The 15,274-nt window shown below is 38.3% G+C and overlaps 1 protein-coding gene across 1 annotated transcript in view; it reads left to right on the top strand.

Annotated features, from left to right (window-relative positions):
• Nucleotides 1-1,579: 1,579 nt before the first annotated feature.
• mrpl11 (mitochondrial ribosomal protein L11) overlaps nucleotides 1,580-15,274 on the top strand; it is a 45,881-nt gene continuing 32,186 nt past the window's right edge. Inside the window, exon 1 of the mRNA XM_053630751.1 lies at nucleotides 1,580-1,676. The gene's annotated coding sequence lies outside the window, so the exon portion shown is untranslated. The remainder of the gene's footprint in view (nucleotides 1,677-15,274) is intronic.

Genomic DNA, 15,274 nt, shown 5'->3' on the forward strand with positions numbered 1-15,274 from the left:
TGGTTCAAAATATGTTTATAGAATATATCCAAATATTTGAATTTGACCCGTTTTGACGAAGTTTTAAGAATATATTGCGATACATATAATGTATTTATTTACATTTATTGTTTTTTAACGGATAACTTTACATTAAATTAAATATCATATATGTACAGTATGTATATAGAAAGAGTTAGATATGCAAAGATGAATATACATAATAGAAAGTATGCATGAGCTGTATGTACAGCCGATTTCAAATATATCTTTAGAACATCTTTTGAAATGTATTACATTTGCTATGTCCATGGCTGCTCTCTATATAAACAATACAGAAACATTAGCTGGACAAAAGATAGTGGACACCTGAACACCTGACCATCACATCCATATGTTCTTTTTGAACATCATATGACAGATTTTGTCGTTGTCCCCCCCCCCCCCCCTTTGCTATTATAGTAACCCCCCAATCTTCACCCAATGTACTCATTCAGCCACAATAGCATTAATGAGGTCAGGCACTAAGGTCCAGTGAGGAGGTCTTGTGAACAGTTGGTGTTCCAGTTCATCAGTGGGCTTGAGGTCAGGACGTTGTGCAGGCCACAAGAGTTCTTCCACTCCAACCTTTGCAAACCATGGCTTCAATGGCCAACACTATCATGTTTTAACAGGTTTGGGCGTCTTAGTTCCATCCATCCATGCATTTTCCATACCTCTTATCATACACAGGGCTTTGGTTGTTCCTGAAGCCTATCCCAGGGAACTTGGGGCACAGGGTGGGGGACACCTTTGACGGGCTGCCAACCAATCGCAGGGCACACACACACACACTCACACACACCAGCTGACAAAAAAAGGTCCCCACAATGTCCCCTAAATGGCCTCTACGAACGTCCCCTGAACGTCCATGCTTAGGGTCCCCTTGACATCCTACGGACGTTCAAGGGGACGTTCACAGGACGCCCAGCGGCCATTCGGGATGCTTGGGGGACTTTCTCTGAAATAAACACATTCAATAGTGTTATGATTTTATATCCTCTGACGTCCTCGGAACGTCCGCCAGCGAACGTTATAAACCGGACCAAATGAGGATGTCATCGGAATGTCCGCTAGTGAGTGTTATAAACCGGAACAAATACAGACCTGAGTGGACGTTCGCAAGGTCCGGGGGACGTTCCCTCTTTCCTGGGACACTACAGTCAATTTCAAAATGCCAATCAGCCTACATGGCATGTCTGTGGACTGGGGGAGGAAACCAGAGTACCTGGAGGAAACCCACGAGACACAGGGAGAACATTCAAGCTCCACACACACAGGGCAAAGACAGGATTTGAACCCCCAACCACTCTGCCACAGTGTTGTCTTAGTTCCAGTGAAGGGAAACACAAAGGCAGCCTATACTTTTTACATTGTGTGCTTCGAAGTTTGTGGCAAACGTTCGGGAAAGAATCATATGTGAGTGTGATGGTCAGGTGTCTAAATACCTTTGGTCATGTAGTGAACATTCAGTACCTAGAATCATGGCACTACAGTCTATGTCCACTAGGGCACATGTAGTTCTTCCTCCCGAACGTTAGGTGGCAATCTCTCAAGGCTTAGCGTAGTTTTGAGGCTGCAATATGGCAGCATACATGCTTCTATGTTAACGTGAAGGTCTTGCCGGGTTTGTGTAAACACAGCTTCCAATCTGTCAGGTGAGTACATATTATTTCACTATTCCCTTGAAATGCGTGGCTTGTCTCGCCTTTAATCCTCCATGTGAGAACTGCTTGGTGATAAATAAATGATTAAACAGCTGTCACGTGCTGCTTCTGCTTGTGTGTGCTGTTTAAGATGTGTGGTATGACCTATTCAATTGTAATTGTAACGTGGATTTTATTGATGTATGTATGTATATCCTTTGACATTCCGCTGGTAAACAAAGCGTGTTGTGTGATGTTTGTGTCTTGTGGGGTTTTCCTGCATATTTAGACATTTAGCTGGAAGAGCACTAACTTTGTTAGTTGAGGTTTTAGCAGTGAGAGAATATTTTACTGTGATTTGTCGTGTTCTCCTTAAATCTCCTTAAAGTGTATGAACCACTTGCATAGTCACTCAGCAATATTAAAAAAGATTAAATCATATCATTAGATGTTGCTTGTTTGGTAGTTTAACTGTTTTCCCTCTCTATCAGGAAGTGTTTGCTTTCAAAGAGCAATAGAATATTGTTCAAGCTCTATTAGTGTTTATTACTTTTTGTTTATCAGATTTTTTTTTCTATTTAGGCATCCCATTCCTTTTGCTGTTATAACATTTACAGTATTTGTCAGACGCCCTAATCCAGAGCGACATTATCTCATTTATACAACTGAGCAGTAGGGTTAAGTTAAGAGCCCAGCAGTGGCAGCGCTGTGATTTAAACTCGCAACCTTCTGAGCACAAGTACAGTATCTTAACCACCAAGCTACCAGATATCTACATTTACAGTTTTGGCCTTTGGTAGATACCCTTTTCCAGAGCGACTTAGTTCGTTTATTCATCTGAGCAGTTGAGGGACTTAAGGGCTTTGCTCAAGGTGGTGACTTGGTAGTGCTGGGGTTTGAACTCATGACCTTCTGATCAGTAACCCACTGTCTTAACCACTCAGCTAGGTTATAATAACCTGTGCTCTTCTTCTACTGGCTGTGGGGATTTGCTCATTCAGCCACAAGAGCATTAGTGATGTTGTCATCCCAAAGGTGCTCAGCAGGGTTGAGGTCAGGGTTCTGTGAAGGCCACTTAAAGTTCTTCCACACCAAACTTGGCAAACCATGTCTTCCTAGTCCTTGTTTGTTTTTGTTTTTTTGCACAGGGGTATTGTCATGCTGGAACAGGTTTGGGTCTCTTAGGTCCACTGAAGTGAAATTGTAATGCTACGGCATAGATAGACATCCTGCACAATTGTGTGCTTCAAACGTTGTGGGAAAAGTTTGGGAAAGGCCTACATATCTGTGTGATGGTCAAGTGTCCACATACTTTTGACTATATTGTGTAACAATATGCTGTTTTCTACAGCAACAGATAGGACAAGGACAAGCAGCTTCTAAGAAATTTCTCTTCATCTAACAGTTGTACGACATTGTAGGAAATTAGGGCTGTCTACTCGGATCAGTTCCACAAATCAAGTTTATTTCTGTTTAGTACGTGTGCATAATAAATATCAGTGCCTACAGCTATAGGGTTTTGACCTCAAGTTTGAGAAACTATGACATAGAATGATGTAGCGTTTAACTCGCTTGTTGTCTCTTTTCTCTTACAAGTCAGTGCAGTGGTGCTGTTTATACAGTATCAGTGTTTAAGCATTTACATTAACTTGTAACTTGACGGCTAACTACATCCTATTCAGGTTTAAATCAGGACAAGTTGGAGAAGAGTAATGTAAGGGTTCCATTTTAAACAAGCTCTGAGAAATATTCAAAAGCCTGGAATCATGCTTTGAATTAAAAGTTTCGCATTACATAATTTGGTTCTGTGTAATCTACCCAGAATGAGGTCACCACAGAAATGGCATTTCATTTGAAGCAAAAGCTCATTTCATTAAAAAATAATAATAATAATAATAATTCGGTCGGCTTTTAGAAGCAGTTCTGACAAAGTTGAGATATTTCATGTTGTCTATTTTATCTTTCTTAGACTCTGTGCTGGCCTAGCTGTCTTGATATTGGCAGTGATCAGGCAATTCTAGACACTTTTATTGTCCTGTTATTTAATGTAAATTTAATTCTATGCTTAGATGTGATGGTGCTGGATAATTATTGCTCTGTATGTAGCACAGGCGTTTTCAAGATATAAACAAATGGGGATCACATAGTATGATTTGAAATGGTCTATATATATTTACGTATTCCTGACCTATATGGCTATGTAGTATTTGACCTCATGTAAACATCATTTTGGACAAAAGTATCTGCTAAATGAGTAAACGTGAATGTAAATCTCATATTAGTATGCTGTCTCTATTTAAGACCTGAACACCATTTATCTGCATGGATAAATGTCTGTGTCAGATATTTTGGTCACACAAGTCATGAGGCTGTTTTCTGTTTCAGGGCACTTCCAGAGTATGTTGAATGCCATAGATGTTTGACTTGCATATATGAAGAGTTTTTGTTTGTTTGTTCATGTGGATATTGATCACAGTGTATCCAGTGAATTTTATGAGGATCTGAGTATACTGATTTCTAGGCAGTTATAGCAAGAATGCTACGGTGTGTGTGTGTGTTTGTGTGTGTGTGTGTGTGAGAGAGAGAGAGAGAGAGACTGAGGCAGCATGACCTACTGCACTGCTCCTTGTTATAAGGATGTATGCAGTGTTTTGAGATGGTTTATATTAGGATATGTGAAAAGGAATCATCATTAGTTTAATTTAATGACCGTTAAGTGCCACAATGCACGTCCCTGAATGTCCTGTGTGATCATGTTGCTTCTTTTGCCTTACTGTTGATAATAATAAAATTGGAGAGCAATTTGTGTGTTGCTCACTAAATTACAAGCATTTTGATCATTCCAAAATCTTACAACTCTAAACTCTGTGATGAAAGACCTGTTAGAGATTGGACTTGATAAAAGTCCACAGGTAAATATATATATATATATATATATGTGTGTGTGTGTGTGTGTGTGTATGTGTGTGTGTGTGTGTGTGTGTGTGTATGTATGTGCGTGTGTGTGTGTGTGTGTATGTATGTGCGTGTGTCTGTCTGTGTATGTGCATACAGAATTCTTGTTTTGTAATCTGAGAGTGTAATGTTGGTTTTATACCACGTGAGGGCGCAAGATACAATTTAATTATGATCTTGGTTCATTTTGTAAAAAAGACCGTGCTTCACGGGTAGATCTAAATACAGTGCTGTGAAAAAGTTTTTTTTGTTTGTTTGTTTTTGTGTGTCTCATACTAAATAGTGTTAGATCAAACGAAATGCAACATAAAACAAAGGTAACCTGAGTAAACACACAATAATGTTTTTATTTTTTTTATTGATGCAAAATAAGTTATCCAACACCTATAACCAATGTGATAAACTAATTGCTCCCTTAAACTTAAAATCTGGTCGTGCCACCTTTAGCAGCAATAACTGCAACCAAACGCTTCTGGTAATGGGAGATCTTTCACTTACTTCTGGGACCAGGATTTACTCCTATGTTTTGGACCACTGACTTGCTACATAATCCAGTTGAGTTTTACTTACGGACTGAAGACCGGACATTCTCCTTTAGGATTTTATAGTAGAGAGCAGAGTTCATGTTTCCCTCAATAATTGAAAGTTGCCCAGGACCTGAAGCAGTGAAGCATCCCCACACCATCACACTTCCACCACCATGTTTGACTGTAGATATGATGTTCTTTTTGTGGAATTCTGTGTTTGGTTGACGCCAGATGTAACGGGACCCCATCTTCCAAACGGATCCACTTTCGACTCATCAGTCCACAGAACATTCTCTCAGGCTGCATCCAAAATTGCGTACTACCCTAGTACACAATAGGTGAAAAGCAGTACAACAGAGGGGTAGTATGTCTGAATTCTCAGTAGGTAAGAAATACCTGAATGGCGTACTATGATTAGTAGGTACTGTTTCAATGGCTGTGCAGTAGGGTACTGCATCGAATGCAGTATATACTGTCACCGGGTGTGATTTCGGACGCAGCCTCAAAAGGTTTGAAGATCATCAAAGTGTGTTTTGGCAAAATCCAGATGAGCCTTAATGTTCTTCTGGGTTTGCAGTCTTCTAGGATGCCATTTTTTGCCCAGTTTCTTTCTGATAGTGGAGTCATGAACAGTGACCTTTATTGATTGAATAGAGTCCTGTAGGTCCTTTGATGTCATTGGGTCTTTTGTGATTTGCTGGATGAGTCATTGCTGTGCTCTTGGAGGAATTTTGGAAGGTCAGCCACTTCTGGGATTTTTTTTCCCATTTGGGGATAATGGCTCTCACTGTGGACCTTTTGAGTCCCAGAGCCTTTGAAATAGATTTGTAACCCATTACAAATTAGATGAGAATTAATTAAGTTTAAAATAGTAACCACAAATATTGACCTCCCAGTTCTGCCAAAGCACATTGCATTTTAAACTAATGCATGAGAGCATATTCTTAATAGATCATTTTAAACCAATAACAAGTTGCTAACAAAATAGCAAACTGTAAAAAGGAGGGAAAGCAAGTGGGATTAAAATTATATATATATGCACCATAGGTTGTGAATTTAATTAACACTGAAAAAACCTAAATGCAGACTTGTTCAAGGTGCTTGTTTCTGACTCACTGCAGTGTGTAGGATTAATTAAAACATTATCATTTGGGCAAAGGAGGGGGAAAAATGGTATTCCGGAGTCACTGTGAGTTTTCTTTGCAGTCGCAGTCAGAGCTGTCAAGTCAGATTTGGCAGGAGGTTTTGGAAGCACAAATCATACGCTGTCTTAGATGTCATACTTCATTACACTACAATGTTTGAAAGATGTCTGGCTTCATATAGAGCCGATTGTAGCAAGCCAGCTGGCTAACTTTAGCTTGTTAACTAAAAGACAAGCCTAAGAACAAATCTTGTCCGATTGCGAAATACACAAATTATATCTCAAATTACACAAGTCAAAATACACCGAGAGCACAGATTGGATGATTGTAATCAACCAGGCATGATAGTTTTTGTTCTGTTTAGTTTTTTGTCTTCATTAGTTTTTCTTTCTTTCTTTCTTTCTTTCTTTTTTCATCAAAAATCTTTTGGAGACATTCCTAATAAACGTGGCAAACCAATATTAAATGTATATTGTATAAAAATGTATAAAAAAAAGTCTACACACCTATTTAAGTGAAAAACAAATATAAATGTTTTGTGGGGGTTAGGGCTGCAACCAACAATTATTTTCATAATAATTTTCATAAAGTTGGCCGATTTTATTTTTATTTTATTTTTTCGATTAATCGATTGATTGGATGGGGGCGGGGCAAACTTTCAGTACCATTTTTTTGTTTGTTTAAAATAAAGTCCACAAACTGAGTATTACAAATATAAACTTCAGACTAAAACTTTATAGGACTGTTTTTCCAAAACAGAAAAGAACCCAATACACACACACACCAGAATATATATTATTAATTTAGGACTGTAGTTTAATTGTGTGCATGCATCCATAAAAAAATGATGCATAAATACTTATATACAATATAAACTATATTTATATATAAAATTTATTTTATAGTATTTATGTATTATTTTTTATGGATGCACAAAAAGCACAGAATTAAACTACAGTCTTAAATTAATAATAAAAACTTACTTTCACTGCACCTTGCGGTTTCTGTTACTCGCTGCCTTTAGACATTATTTTTACCTGTGTTTTCTTTTGCTCATAGTGTTTTAATTAGACATTACAGATCTTACTCGCGCTACACTCTGTATCAGGGAATCTACACCGCGCGTGATCAGCAACATGGCCTCGTTACTAACACATCACTTCCGTTATAATAAACAACAGAATTTACACTGCAAGCGCGCAAATACAGCATATAATGACAATAAACTTAAATTAAACTAAACCTTTTAAGCAGCTTGCACCAGTTTCCCCTGGCCCTTATACACAGTGGAGCATTTTGGATATAAACACAAGTGTCCTCGTGCAGCACTGTTTGATCTCCACAGTGTTTATATATAAAATGCCCCCTGCCTTAGAGCAGTGGTTTTCAAAGTGGGGGCCGCCAGGGGGCGCCTGGGGGACCTCAACAATTTGGTGTGAAAAAAAAATAAATATATGATTTTTTATATATATATAAATTCCTAATGTAAGATGTAATTATTAATAAAAAAATTTTTTTTTAAAAAAGGTGATATATTCAGAGGTCTGTATTTTTAATAGTCTTGCAAAAGTGGGGCCTCGGTCAAATGTTAATGCCATTTGAGGGGCCTTGCCCTGGAAAAGTTTGGGAACCCCGGCCTTAGAGGACTTTCTTCCTCAGTCACGTGATGATTTCGCCTACACCTGATAAGGACTGAGGTCATGTTGGGAATAAAAGTTAACGCTGACAAAAAGTAAACTGAAGAAAGTCATTGTCGGTGACTCTGGGTGTCCGCTAATGCTAGCGTGCGTATGACGTCATGTGCCGTCAACTAGAAAGTGGCTTATACTTCCGGTTAGTAAAAAAAAAAAAAAAACGCTAGTGATGTATTTGAGATGATATTACCTTTCTAAAATTCACACTCTAGACTATAGACACATGGTGCATACTGTAAGTGTATAGTACGCCATTTGGGACACAACTTTAGTATTTACTCTCCGAAACGTGTTTTCGGAACAGAAGTAACATAATGAGTAAATCTCCCCCGTGCCGCGCGCAGACCAACTAATCGATAATGTGATTCGTTGACAACGATTTTCATAATCAATTATTATCGAGTTTATCGATTAGTTGTTGCAGTTCTAATTGTTGTATCACACAAGCCTACTCTCCACACTGTCTGGCCAACAAATGTTAACCAGCCAGCTTGGTAACATCAACCTCAGAGTAGGTCTGCACAATTAATCGAATATTGATCTCGATTATGATTTTGACTGCCCATGATTACATGAACATGATCGATTGCGATATTGACGTTTAAAGTTCATCCTCTGCTCATAGAAAACTCCGCTGCAGATCAAATCAGCCGCTTCCTAAACTTACAGCCAGTCACCATAGAGTGGTGCAGGGATGATGTCATTTTGTACGCCAAAACCCAGAAACAAGTTAGCATTTTAACGCTCGTGCTGTGAGCTTTGCTTCGGGTTTCAGATCGCGCTGCATGTTCCAGCGCTTGCACGAGGGGGAAATCATGACACTAACAAGTTGCTAAATGGGACTACAGACGTTGAGCAAAATCCGTATTATGGAAAATGTTTTTAAATCAAGTTTGGGAAAGTTGTCGGAAGCTTGGTGATGGTGACGTTGAAGTCGAACGACCGTGGTGTAGTTCGTTTATAGTATACGGTTAGCTGTTTATTTCTGGCGATTGTATTTAGGCTTCAAACTTCATAAAAGTTGTGTTCATTTGTGAAAATTATTTTGATGGACAAATCGTGTTAGTGTTGTAAACTTTTGTTGATCACAGAGCTTATTTTTCACAATAACCCAAAAGCCTATGGGAAAATCCTATTGGGTTTTTGTCGAGGGAACCAGTGTGATGACAACTTCCGGGTTCCGGTACAAAATGACGTCATCCCTGCACCACTCTATTGGGTGATTTGTCTGCGTCTCTCTTCCTGTAAACACTGTTGTTGCCTTTTCTGCATTCGCCTGAAGTGTTTTCATTTGGTTGCATATTGTTATATTTGATTGCATAATTTAATTTTGTTGATGGTATTTTTATGTTTACTTATCCTATACTTTTAGTACAATTTTATTTATATTTTGCTTCTACGAGATGATGCACTTTAAGGATCAGTCTAATTTGATGCAAAGATTTGTACATTAGCAGGAGCTAACATGCAGGTGAAAGCAGTGGTCTGTTAATTTAAATGTGAAAGTGCAATAAAAATGTTGTCCCTAAAATCAATGAATAACCGTGATAAATAATCGTGATCTCAATATTGATCAAAATAATCGTGATCTTCATTTTGGCCATAATCAAGCAGCCCTACCTCAGAGATGTTCAGCACTGCAAAGAATAAGGACAGTCACATCATGTCCAGAGGGCTGAACGATCTGAGCTCAACACAGAGTTCTGATCCCACAAAACAAGCACAGATGCATCACGGTGGCTCGCTATGGCCAAGCAGAGCACTGATGGTCCACACCACAGGACATACAATGGAAAGTGGAAGTTTGTATTGAGTGCAAGAGTGTTTGAATTCTACTTAATATTCAGTAACTGGTAGTCACAATAGAGGCCCTTTGTGACTCTGTCTCAGATTGCATACTGCAGTACTAATTAGTATGTCAGTACATCAGCGATGTCATTACTGTGTAGAAGTTTGCAGCAATCCATATGGGAGGAGGGGCCATAGCAGAACTCGTTATGAAATAACGTCTTGCTGACAATAACATATCAAATCCTGTGAGTGTAATATATATATATATATATATATATATATATATATATATATATATATATATATATATATATATATATATATATATATATAAGCTTACATTGAGCAACATTAATTATAAATTTCAGCAATCTTTGGGTATACAGACAAGGATGGGTGTAAGTCAGCAAAGTGTAAATATTGGTAGATATTTGGAGATACCAATTAATTAGTGGTTCTTGTGAGATGGCTCTACCATTTAACAATGATCTTTGGGCTACGATCCTCTTGGGGAAACTCTGCCTTGACTTCTATGAACCCTACACATTAACATTCAGTATGTCTGCGTCAGTCAATGGGTATTTGAAAAGGGAAAAAGCATTTATGACAGCAGAAGGTTTTATACACTGTACCTGCAGTTAACCAAGTGACCAGTGAGTCATGGTCTGCTCAGAAATTAGAGAATTAGTATGCCTAAAAGGCTCTGTAATGATGATCGTATGACCTGGTTGCTTTTTATCTACAGATCAATAAGTGTATAAGGAGTCCTGAGATTTGGCCAGTTTCATTAATGATGTATGCATAGGGAACCGGAAAGTAGAGAAATCACAATTGAAGGAGTTTTGAAAAAAAAAAAACCCACTTTTGAAATGTTATTTAACAAATGAGACTTGTTTCAACACATTCAGTGCGTTTACATGGACAACAATAATCCAATATTAACCCGATTAAGACAATGCTCTGATTAAGAAACTACCATGTAAGCAGCAATTTTTAATTACCTTAATCCAATTAAAGTCATACTCTAAGTAAACACAAATCGAATTAAGACGTGTTTTAGTCGCATTATCGATGTGCATTATAGACATGTGCACACCTTAATCACTCTGTTAACATCGTGTGGGAGTTTTCACCGCATTTTGCGACAGGACACGTACGCACACGGCAGTGCTACCGTTCTATGGCAAACGAGAGCACGGCTGCATCCGAAACCGCATACTTACCTACTGTATAGTAGGTGAAATACATGTGTGTGTGTGTGTGTGTGTGTGTGTGTGTGTGTGTGTGTATAGTAGTTGAAATACATGTATCTCAGCTACTACATAGTAGTTAAGTACGCGGTTTGGGACACAGCCCACAGTTTCAAGCAGTCGTCTATTTGCACGTACAGCATGACAAATAATTAACTGCACTTGAAGCGTTCATAAAAATTTAAAATAAAAACACTCAAAACTGTATATGGTACCATAACGAAGACCAACTGTATATTGATGCGTGAAATTCTGGAGGGAACATCGGACGCCGTGGCGTGGGGACGTAATGACTAGTGCTGTTAATCTCTCTGTTATATAACATGTAAAACGGGAGCATGAAAGGAATATTCTAAAAGCAACTTAAGTAAACACCTTAATCACTATATTGTCTTATTCAGAATAATGCCAATAATTAGGTTATTGCTGTCAATGTAAACGTAGTCATTGTTTCACAATCAAAAATATGCATTACATCCATTTTTTAAAAAAAAAAAATGTAATTCCTTTTGGAAGCTTAATTTGTCATTGACCCAATTATACCCGTTAATCTGTTTATGTGGAGCGGCTGCCGTACAAGTCCCAGTGTAAGTTGTTGCTATAGAAATGATAAAGTAGTAGAACAAGAACGTTAATATAAACCTATGCTTTGCCTCGCTGTTAGAAAATTATTCAACACTTTCTGACCAAACAGAGTTAAGTATTCAACAGTGCTACAGTATAATGCTATTTAACTGTGCAGTTCTAGAAGGTGCCACTATCAGAACATAAAATGGGTTGTTAATTGGTGAAATCAATATTACGTGACCTCCAAGAGCAAGTAGTGGTTTCTGTGGCCTGGTGGCTCAGGGTGTAGAGGCTTTTTATTTTAGAGCTAATTGACCGTAGGTGGGAATGGAAAATTGCTGCAGTGGGGTTTGTGAATGGAAAATTGTTGTAGGGGTGATTTTTTCTTTTTTTAAAAATTCTCACAAACTTCACCTGTGATGAGGAGGAGTTCTTCAGGGCACTTCATTGACCCTCCCACATATCCGCCACTATCAATATGCAACTTCTGGATCAGTGAACAGAATACTAATATACTGCTGTGCTCTTTGAATTGTGATGTTTCTGTGGACTCTGTGGCTTATAAAAGATGGGCTGCAGTACGAAGCAGTGTGGAGTTTAGTTTCATTAGCCTTTTTATAAGTGGTGGGCATCACAGCTGCATTTGAGGTACACATATCCATACATAACCAGCCATGCAATAAAGGCTACATGCAGGCTTAAGGGCAGGTCCACCTATCCTATGATAAATATTGAAAAGTTAATTGAGTGATCTTTCCTGGATGGTGTTCCTCCTGGGTAGTTATACAGGAACTAAAGCTGTGTTAAAAGGTTGGCTCATTCCCTGAAGCTCAGTACAAAAAAAAAAAAAAAAAAAAATTCAAATCTGTCTGTCACAGCTGTTTCTATGCCCATGCAGTGACTTCGTGGGCATGATTTATGATCCAGAACAGAACACAACAAAGTTTGGAGCATTTAATTAAACACAATTCTACAATGTACTGCTTTCAAGACTGATCTCGGTTATTATTCTGGTTTAAATTGTCAGTCTGATTTGTTCTAATGAAAGTTTTACATTTCAAACCTGTTTTTAAGTTATGGGTATTATATGATGAAGAAACCTTCAAGAGAGTTTTAAAGCTAGGTAGAGTACATTTGGGAAAAAATGTAGAACAGGTAAACATAAAGCATAGTTATATATTTCTTTGATAAAATACTTATGGCTAAAAGCATGCGTTTTTATTTTTTATTTGCGCAGCCTGAAAGGTCTATTATGTCAGCATTGACGTCGCATGTTTACACATCATGTTGGCACTATTTTATACAAATGACTACTCATAAAGTGAAACAATGAGTGCAAAAAAAAAAAAAAATTCCCATTAATCACCCAAGTTTACCTTTTATTATTTTCGCATGCACGCTTCACAGCAAACATCCATTCTCATTAGTGTAAAGAAATTCACAAAGAGGGACTTTTCATTTATCATTTTTGTTTCAGGTTTCTTTTATGCATTTTCCTACAGTAATGTGTTCTTGCAAAAATGGTTAGCTACATCATCTTCAAAAGAAATAATGCACGTAGTAGAAGGGAGTAATGTAGAAGTCGATGTGTTGGAAGCAGGAAAAATGGGCAAGCGTAAGGATCTGACAGACTTTGACAAGGATCAAATTGTGACGGCTAGACGACTGGTTCAGAGCATCTCCACAACAGCCAGTCTTGTGGGGTGTTGCAGGTATGGAGTCATTAGCACCTGCCAAAAGTGGTCCAAGGAAGGGCAGTAGGTGAACCAGTGATTGGTCATGGGCACACAAGGCTCATTGATGTGCATGGGGAGTGAAGGCAAGCCCATCACTTCTGATCCCACAGAAGAGCTACTGTAGCACAAATTGTCCACTGCTTAAAGCAGCTACATTTGGCATATGAGCATAAGAACAGGACCATGGAGCAATAGAAGAAGGTGGCCTGCTCTGATGAATCACAGTTTCTTTTACATCGGCATGTGTGCTTGCATCACTTATTTGGGGAAGAGAAAGCACCGCAACTTGCAAGAATTAAAAGAGCTGCTGATAATGTCTTGGTGCAAGATACCGCAACATACCTCCAGGGGTCTTGTGGAGTGATCTACACGATATTTGACAGGTGGTTTTAATGTTATGGCTGATCGATGTAACCTTTTTGCAATACCTGCAAGTACATACAATTATACACAATATACAGTCATGTGAAAAAAAAATAAGTGCACCCCATGGAAATTGTTGGGGGGTTTTTTTAACCTATTTGGACAAGCAAACATTTGATGCTCTTTGAAACAGTGCCTATTAATAAAGGTGTTTCACGCTATCAAATGACATAAAATTGACATTTTGTAGTAATTTTCACAATTTAAATTACCAAAAAAAAATAAACAGATCAGTCACATGGAAAAAGTAAGTACACCCCTACATTTATCACACCTGTAGATACAGGTGTTCAAGATTTGGTGTCAGTGATTAGAACCTGCTTAGGGAGTGCAGGTGGAACCTGTCTTATTTATACCCCTCTCATATCTAGTGTGTGGTGTTCTCTTTGCTATTGAGGTGTGTGGTGTCATCATGCCCAGATCTAAAGAGTTCTGTAACGCCTTCAGAAAAAAGATTGCTGATGATTATGAGTCTGGCAAGGGTTTTTAAAAGATCTCCAAATTATTTTAAATACATCATTCCACTGTAAGGAAAATATACAAATGGCACAGATTTCAAACGACTGCCAATTTGTCCAGGGCTGGCCGTCCCAGCAAATTCAGCCCAAGAGCAGATTTTATCACAGGATCTGCTAGTAAGTCTTGCAATTGTTGGTGTCAAAGTGCATACTTCTACAATCAGAAAGAGATTGCACAAATTTGAGCTGCATGTGAGGCGTGCCAGGAAAAAGCCTTTGCAAGACTACAGTTGGCCAATGAGCATATAGGAATAATGTGCTCTGGACAGATGAATCAAAGATAGAGTTGTTTGGCCACAGTAAGAACAGACATGTTTGGCTCAGACCAAAGACAGCTTTTCAGGTGAAGCACCTCATACTAACTGTGAAGCACGGTGGTGGAAATGTTATGGTTTGGGGTTGCTTTGCTGCATCAGGGACAGTTTGCATTCATTGATTCAACTCTGAAGTCTGCATCATATCACAGAGTGCTTGAAAATAATGTGATGCCATCTGTCTGAAAATTGAAGTTGAACCGAAAGTTGACATTTCAACAGGGTAAAGATCCTAAGCACACTTACAAATCCACCAATTAATGGCTCAAAAAGAAGAAATGGAGGGTTATGGAATGGCCTATACAAAGCACAGATTTGAATCCCATTGAAATGTTGTGGGGGGGAATTGAAACGGGCCATACGTGCAAGAAAACCCTCAAACATCTTGCATCTGAAAGAATATTGCATGGAAGAGTGGTCAAAAATTCCAGCAAGCCTGGTGGACAATTATGCAAAATGACTTCAAGAAATGATACTTATTTTTCCACAGAAGGATATCACGTCTATTGATATTTCTGTTGAATTAAGGATTGAAAGAACTATTTTTCCTTGTGGCTTTGTTCAAATAGATCAACTTCCTTTTGCTCAAAGAGGATGAAATATTTGTGTGTCCATTTGTCAAAAAAGCCAACAATTTCCATGGGGTGTACTTATTTTTTCACATGACTCTGTTGCAAGGACTGAAATTCC

This window comes from Ictalurus furcatus, chromosome 8, assembly GCF_023375685.1.
Source record: "Ictalurus furcatus strain D&B chromosome 8, Billie_1.0, whole genome shotgun sequence".
NCBI lineage: Eukaryota > Metazoa > Chordata > Actinopteri > Siluriformes > Ictaluridae > Ictalurus > Ictalurus furcatus.